The sequence below is a fragment of the Otolemur garnettii genome, unplaced genomic scaffold (genome assembly GCF_000181295.1).
Source record: "Otolemur garnettii isolate 467f Iridium unplaced genomic scaffold, OtoGar3 scaffold00041, whole genome shotgun sequence".
Taxonomy (NCBI): domain Eukaryota; kingdom Metazoa; phylum Chordata; class Mammalia; order Primates; family Galagidae; genus Otolemur; species Otolemur garnettii.
The window spans coordinates 12,523,549-12,530,734 of NW_003852436.1; the positions used below are offsets into that span (position 1 = coordinate 12,523,549).

Below are 7,186 nucleotides of genomic sequence, written 5' to 3' on the forward strand. Positions count from 1 at the left end.
AAGGGTACTGCTGAGATGTCAAGACGATGTAAGAGGACCAACAGACTAGCAAGGGGTTTGTGAAGTTAGAAATGTTACTTAGTCAACAGATTCCACAAAGAAGCTCTTGTTCAGTTGTATGGCCTCATTCCTGGAAAGGACCCAGCAGAAAGAGAATTTATATTAAAAAGCAAAAGATATTCATATTAGTTTCCTAGTGCTGTCATAATTTTGCGACTTAAGACAACAAAATTTATTCCGAAAGTCCAACATTAAGGTGTCAGCGGGGCCGTGCTTCCTCTGAAGGCCTGGAGGACCCTCCCTTGCCTTTTTCTGCTGCTGGTGGCTCTTGGTGTTCCCTGGCTGTGACAGCATGCCTCCAATCTCTGCCTCTGCCTTTCCATGGTCTTCCTGGTGTTTTTTGTGTGTCCTCTCCTGTTTTATAAGGACAATAGTCATCAGATTTAGAACTGACCCTAAATCTATGATGATTTCATCTTGACATCCTTGGCTAATTACAATTAATCACATCTGCAAAGAAAAATTACATTCCTACTTCCAAATAAGGTCACAGTCTGAGGTTCTGGGTGGACATAAATTTTCAGAGAACATTGTTCAACTCATTATAATGTATGGCCCATTGCAGAAAATAGACAAAAGGGGGAGATTATGCATTTATAAGATGGGAAATTAATTTTCTCTTTGTGATTGTTATTCTTACTACAGCCAACTATCTAATTATTAGTGACAATCAAATGCAAATTTGATCTTTACTTCCTGTAGGACAGTGGGTCCCAAATACTGACCAATGGGACAGGCACTGGTCTGAGAGGAAGTTTTCACAGGCCAAGGCATTTCTTGTAAGCCCTGCAGGCTCGGAGTTAAGGTGCTGAGACCTCAGTTGCACAGCCTAGGCTAAGGGTACTCCCTTAGTAGGAGCTTGTTATAGGCCCCGGCTGTACCCTCTTACAGGCTCTTCAGGGCCCTGTAAGGAATAAGGAGAATCTGAGTTATGGGTGAACTTGCTTTGGTTTACACAGAATATTCCAAATTAAAGGAAATGCCATTAAAACTGTTACTTCCATCTTTGTTGAGAAACTGAACGGTGAATGATACAGATAAAAATATGAGAATAAATTAAACATTTATGTTCCACTTTGGGTATGATATTGTTAAAATAAAATTTCATATAACAGGCTCAGCCCCTGTAGTTCAATGACTAGGGCACCGGCCATATACACTGGGGCTGGTGGGTTCGAACCTGGCCCGGGCCTGCTAACCAACAAATAGCCCGGCAGTGTGGTGGGCACCTATGGTCCCAGCTACTTGGGAGGCTGAGGCAAGAGAATCACTTAAGCCAAAGCAAGAGTTTGAGGTTGCTGTGAGCTGTGACGCCACGGCCCTCAGCACTCTACTGAGGGCGACATAGTGAGACTCTGTCTAAAAAATAAAAAAATTCATATAACAACTCTTTTAAACTCAAAAATTATATATACATTTGTAAAACTATATTCACCTGTGTTTCTTTGCTGTCAGATTACCAACTGTCCTTCTTTATGCTATGTTATTTCTGTTAATTAATTCTGACCTTATAAAATATAGGCAACTTTTGGGGGGGGGTGTGCTTTTTAAAATTTTCTTTCTTTCTTTTTTTCTTTTTTTTTTTTTTTTTTTTGAGACAGACTCACTATCTTTGTCCCTGGTAGGGTGCCACGGCATCACAGCTCACAGCAACCTCAAACTCCTGGGCTCAAGTGATCTTCTTGCCTCAGTCTCCCAAGTAGCTGGGACTATAGGAGCCCACCACAGCAACTGGCTATCTTTTGGAGGTTGGGTCTCATTCTTGCTCAGGCTGGTCTTGAACTCTTTTGGTTTTTTGTTTCTTTTTTTTTTTTTTGCAGTTTTTGGCTGGGGCTGGGTTTGAACCCGCCACCTCTGACATATGGGGCTGGCACCCTACTCCTGTGAGCCACAGGCGCTGCCCTGGTCTTGAACTCTTGAGCTCAAGAGATCCACCTACCTTGGCCTCCCAGAAGGCATGAGTCACTGCACCCGGCCTGCTTTTTAAAAATGTTTACTGAATATATTTTATATTTAAGTGATTTATTTTTCTATTGCTTTGGAATACAGAATGATTATAGAAATAAATGACAGAATATGACAGTATTTCGCCATAAGAAAACCTGGCATTTGAATGTCAAGCTTAGAGGACATATTAATTAAAATATAATTGTATTGTTTTGATACAAAATAACAGAGTTTTCACTTAAGAGAAGGTACACTATGAATTTCTTTTGTACAATGAACTCCTAAAGTTCATGTATAATATGATGCCATTTTATATTTAAATTCAAAATTTCAAGAGTATAGTATTTTTGAAATGGTACTGGAGGAAGAAGGTTCACGCACCTGTCACAGTCAGCCAATGTGCAGAGATGGGGACAGGTGGACCAAACTTTGTGGACCAAACTTTGTCTGAAGGTCAGTGATTCTGGAGAACAGTGAGAGTATTCTCTCCGAGACTGTTCTATTCTTCCATTTCCAAAATCACAGTTTTATACATGAAAGTTCCAAGTAAACATCATGTAAATCTTTAACTTAAACAACAACAATTGGTATAACTCAGGACCCAAAACAACATTCCAATCTCCTAAATCAACTGCCCTAAACTACTCAAGATATACACTTGTAGGTTAAAGGTGAATTACAAAACAGCAAGAATGGGAGACAGGAGGTGAAGGCCACGTAGGCACTAAACCAACCAGACCAGCTGTGTCATCTCAGCTCTAGCCCAAACAATTCCATCTTATTCTCACTACATGTGCTTTCAAAATTATTTTACATCACCTTCTATTTTTTCTCCAGGCAGCTGTCAGTAGGCAAGATATTCCCACTGAAGCATTCACCTCTCCTACCCATCTTTCCACCAGGACATTGAGATCAAACAAGTAGGAAGATTGCGACTGAGGCAAATAATGACTGCACAGGTGGACGCTGTGCCCAGGCTGGATGTAGTCGCCTCTGCCCAGAACATTGTTTTTTCTCTTCTCTGGGCCTTTACTCTGATTAAGCACCACTTGACAAAAACCGGTAGTGAGAACAGGGTCACTGGATTGTTATTACAATCACTTTCAAGTGTCAAAATACTTCAGTCTTCCTTCAGATGGAGACTCTCAACCCTCTCATTTAAAGCAATTGAATACCGGCTCGGCGCCTGTGGCTCAATCGGCTAAGGCGCCAGCCACATACACCTAAGGTGGCGGGTTCGAATCCCCAGCCCGGGCCCGCCAAACAACAATGATGGCTGCAACCAAAAAATGCCTGGCGCTGTGGTGGGTGCCTGTAGTCCCAGCTACTTGGGAGGCTGAGGCAGGAGACTCGCTTGAGCCCAGGAGTTGGAGGTTGCTGTGAGCTGTGATGCCATGGCACTCTACCCAGGGGGACAGCTTGAGGCTCCGTCTCAAAACAAACAAACAAAAAAAAGCAATTGAATACCTATTCCATCCAAGGTACTCTGGGGAAATGGCTAACAGTTTAATTGTGTATTGTCTTCATTACCTTCTTGATGTTTCTTTTGTATAATTGCTTAGGGAGAAAAGGTGACAGTTTCAGATACCATAATAGGAATTGTGTTGTCAGTTGCTCATGATTTAAAAAGCATTGAATTATGTTACCTTTTGGTCTTTCTGAATATTTCAAATCTTTAGAAACCAAGGTCTTACTCATCTTGCATTTTATTTATTTATCTTTTTTTGAGACAGTCTCACTTTGTTGCCCTCAGTAGAGTGCCATGGCATCATAGCTTACAGCAACCTCAAGCTCTTGGGCTAAAGCAATCCTCCTGCCTTAGCCTCCTGAGTAGTTAGGGCTACAGGTGCCCGCTGTAACAAGTGGCTATTTTTAGAGATGTGGTCTCGTTCTTGCTCAGGCTAGTCTTGAAGCTCAGGTGATCCACCCACCTTGGCCTCCCAGACTGCTAGGATTACAGGAGTAAGCCACTGTGCCTGGCCTCATCTTTGCATTTTAAATGTCATTTGAATTAGAACCGGAAGCCTTATATATCAATATCTAGTATAAAGTTATATTCTAAGAGATATGCATGTAATATGGGTGCCTTGCTTTCTAGTTGACTCTTGTATAGAAGTTAACCATATAGCCAGGTGTGGTGACTCATGCCTATAATCCTAGTACTCTAGGAAGCTGAAACAGGTGAATCTCTGGAGATCAAGAGTTTGAGACCAGCCAGAGCAAAAATGAAATCTTGTTTCTACTAAAAATAGAAAATACTAGCCAGGCATCCTGGCAGGGGCTTATAGTCCCAGCTACTCAGGAGGCTGAGGCAGGAGGATCACTTGCATCCAAGGGTCTGAGTTTGCTGTGAGCTATAAGAACACCATGGCACTCTACCTGGGATGACAGAGAATCTGTCTCAAAAAAAAAAAAGAAGTTAGCCTTGTAGTTACATATGTGCATGCAGATATATGTGTATCTTTGGCTAATTCCAAATGAAATCTTTTATCTACCTCCATGTGGATACAAAATTTAACTTGATGCATCAAAATTGCTTGGGTCCTGATTTCTAGAGGAGGAGCTGGCATAGATACAGGTGGTGAGAGTCTGAAAAAAATAAGAAACACCTGTTTCTTCTTGGTCCTTCATGTACTTTTGCAATTCATGCATAAAATATAGTATGCCCTTGGAAATGGCCCTTTCTACCCCTTCCTCTCCTACCATCATGTCAGAGTCCAATATATCATAGTGTAAGCCAGATATAAGCATCCTTTTGAACTGGACTGGCTGGTAAATTAACTTATGCTAAACAGCTGTCTGCCTGTGACTGTCAACTCTACCATCCCTGTCTGTCTCCTTTTCCCCTTCCCAGACATTTCATTTCACTGTGGATGACATTTCATTTTATTCTCAATGCTGTTTCATCTCTTTGCAATGTATGAAATCTTTCAGTGAACAGAATACTCCCTGACCCTTGTGAAACTGACAAGGATATTTGTATGCCCTAAATAAGTTCAATAACACAACACTGCCAGGCTTCCCTTCCAGTCTGCACTTCAGAGACTGGGTTCTTAAAATGGGACCTCTGTCCCACCTGTACTCAAATCTCAAAACTGAACTTAAGCCTCATTATAGCCACACACTGTCAAGGACAATTGGTCACAAGAAGGTCCATAATCGGCTAATGGGCAAAACCTATGGGGGAATCAGAAATAAACTGACATTTTCTGAGCATTTGCAGTGTGACCTTGGATGCTGGTCTCAAGGCCGCCTTAGGAGCCCATGTTCACTACACCAGAGCAGTTTTTATGATAACAGGAAGAGATCCATATTCCTAGTAGAACAACTTTATAGAAGTCCTCTATGTAGAGTTCCAGGTTCTTTTTATCACATTCCAGATACAGAATCTTTTTTGTTTGTTTGTTTGCTTTCCACTATTTATTGAAGTCCTACTAAATGCTGAAGATAGAAGGCTGAAAAAAAAAAACTGGGTGTGATTTAGTTCTTCCCAGAACTTATGGTCTGGCTGAGGAGCTAGACAAGAAAACTGCTAAGGAAGAGGGATGGAAGAACAGAGTGCTACGGGGGCACACAGAAGAGAAGCAAAGGGCTTCCCAGAGGAAGCAATATCTAAGCTGAGACCTGAGCGTGAATTTGACAAGGAATAATGAGAGGACAACATCAAAACTCTCCTGTGCATAAATATTTGCTAGCATAGTGCAGTGACCACACACACACACACACACGCACACACATACATCATTCTAAATAACTATATTTCATGCTTTTCTGAAGCTGAGATGTAATTTCTGGTTCTATAGTCCGGTCCCTACAGTTCAGGTTTGTCCACATCAACTTTGGCTGTCATAGGTCAGCAACTCCTAGGAGGAGAGAGATGCCCAACTCTTTTGAAGACTAACACTTGCCACTCTGACCACAACTAACATTTGCAATTTCTAAAGCACTGTCATATGATTTATTTCATTTGATTTTTATAATTTGAGAGATTTTATTCTCATAACAAAGAAATTAAGATTTGATCATAAACACACAACTTTTGAAACTCAAATTAAAATCCGAAATAGACATAGAACTCTTTGAAGGGTGCTTGCCACATAGTAATATATGAGTATTAGTTCAATTAAATAACCAAAATTTGTTAATAGAATAAGCTTTCTGATTTCAAAACCAGAGCTTTTCCCTAGACCGCAGTGGTTGCCCTTGCATCCGGTTCTTCAGAGGCTCATTGGGCATCATCTTAGACACTTTAGAGGCAAAGCAACTAGAGTTCAAGGCCCATCTACCACCCACAACTTGAGTAGCTCGACTTTTCCCTGAGTAGTTCATTTGCTGGAAGTCTTTGGGCAGAGTGAGGAGAGGCGCCTCACCAATGATGTAGCATAAATGTATTATATAAATACTATCTGGGGATAATGGTGATGTTATTGGGAAATTGTAACCTAAATGTGAGAAGGAGGCTTGGCACCTATAGCACAGTGGTTACAGCACCAGCCACATACAATGAGGCTGGCAGGTTTGAACCCAGCCTAGACCTGCTAAACAACAATGACAACTGCAACAAAAAAATAGCTGGGCATTATGGTGGGCGCCTAAGGGCAAAGAATCACTTAAGCCCAAGAGTTTGAGGTTGCTGTGAGCTGTGATACTACGGCACTTTACTGAGGACAACCTAGTGAGACTCTGTCTCCAAATATATATATATATATACGAAGGAGAAACAACAGCGTCCTATTTCCAAATGCCTTATGCCTCATGGGGGAAGAATAGGTTATATTAGGTGGATCACAGGCAGATCTAGCATTATGCCTTCTGAGGTAAAGAACTAGAACTTTTAAGAGATTTATATTTACCAACCTTCAACTGCCTAGCTATGTGAATGTTGATTTTGTCATATGTAATAATGGAACTAATGAACCCCCTTTACAGGATTATTGTGAAGAAGCACTTTGTTTTACTGCTGTATCACTGATGCCTAGAACAAGACCTGGCATGTGGTCAGTGTTTAATAAACATTTGTTGAATGAATGAATGAAATGACAAGGATACTATCAAACCCAGTATCTAGCTCCCTGAAGATGCTTCATTTTCTTCAGATGAATCAACTGGATGGAGACAGAGAATGTTTTTGGAGAGGGAGTAAAGCAGTGTTTTTCAATCTTTTTTTTTTTTTTTCTTT

The 7,186-nt window shown here is 41.0% G+C and overlaps 1 pseudogene; it reads left to right on the top strand.

Annotated features, from left to right (window-relative positions):
- The first annotated feature begins 6,812 nt into the window (after nt 1-6,812).
- LOC100951871 overlaps nt 6,813-7,186 on the top strand; it is a 5,719-nt pseudogene continuing 5,345 nt past the window's right edge.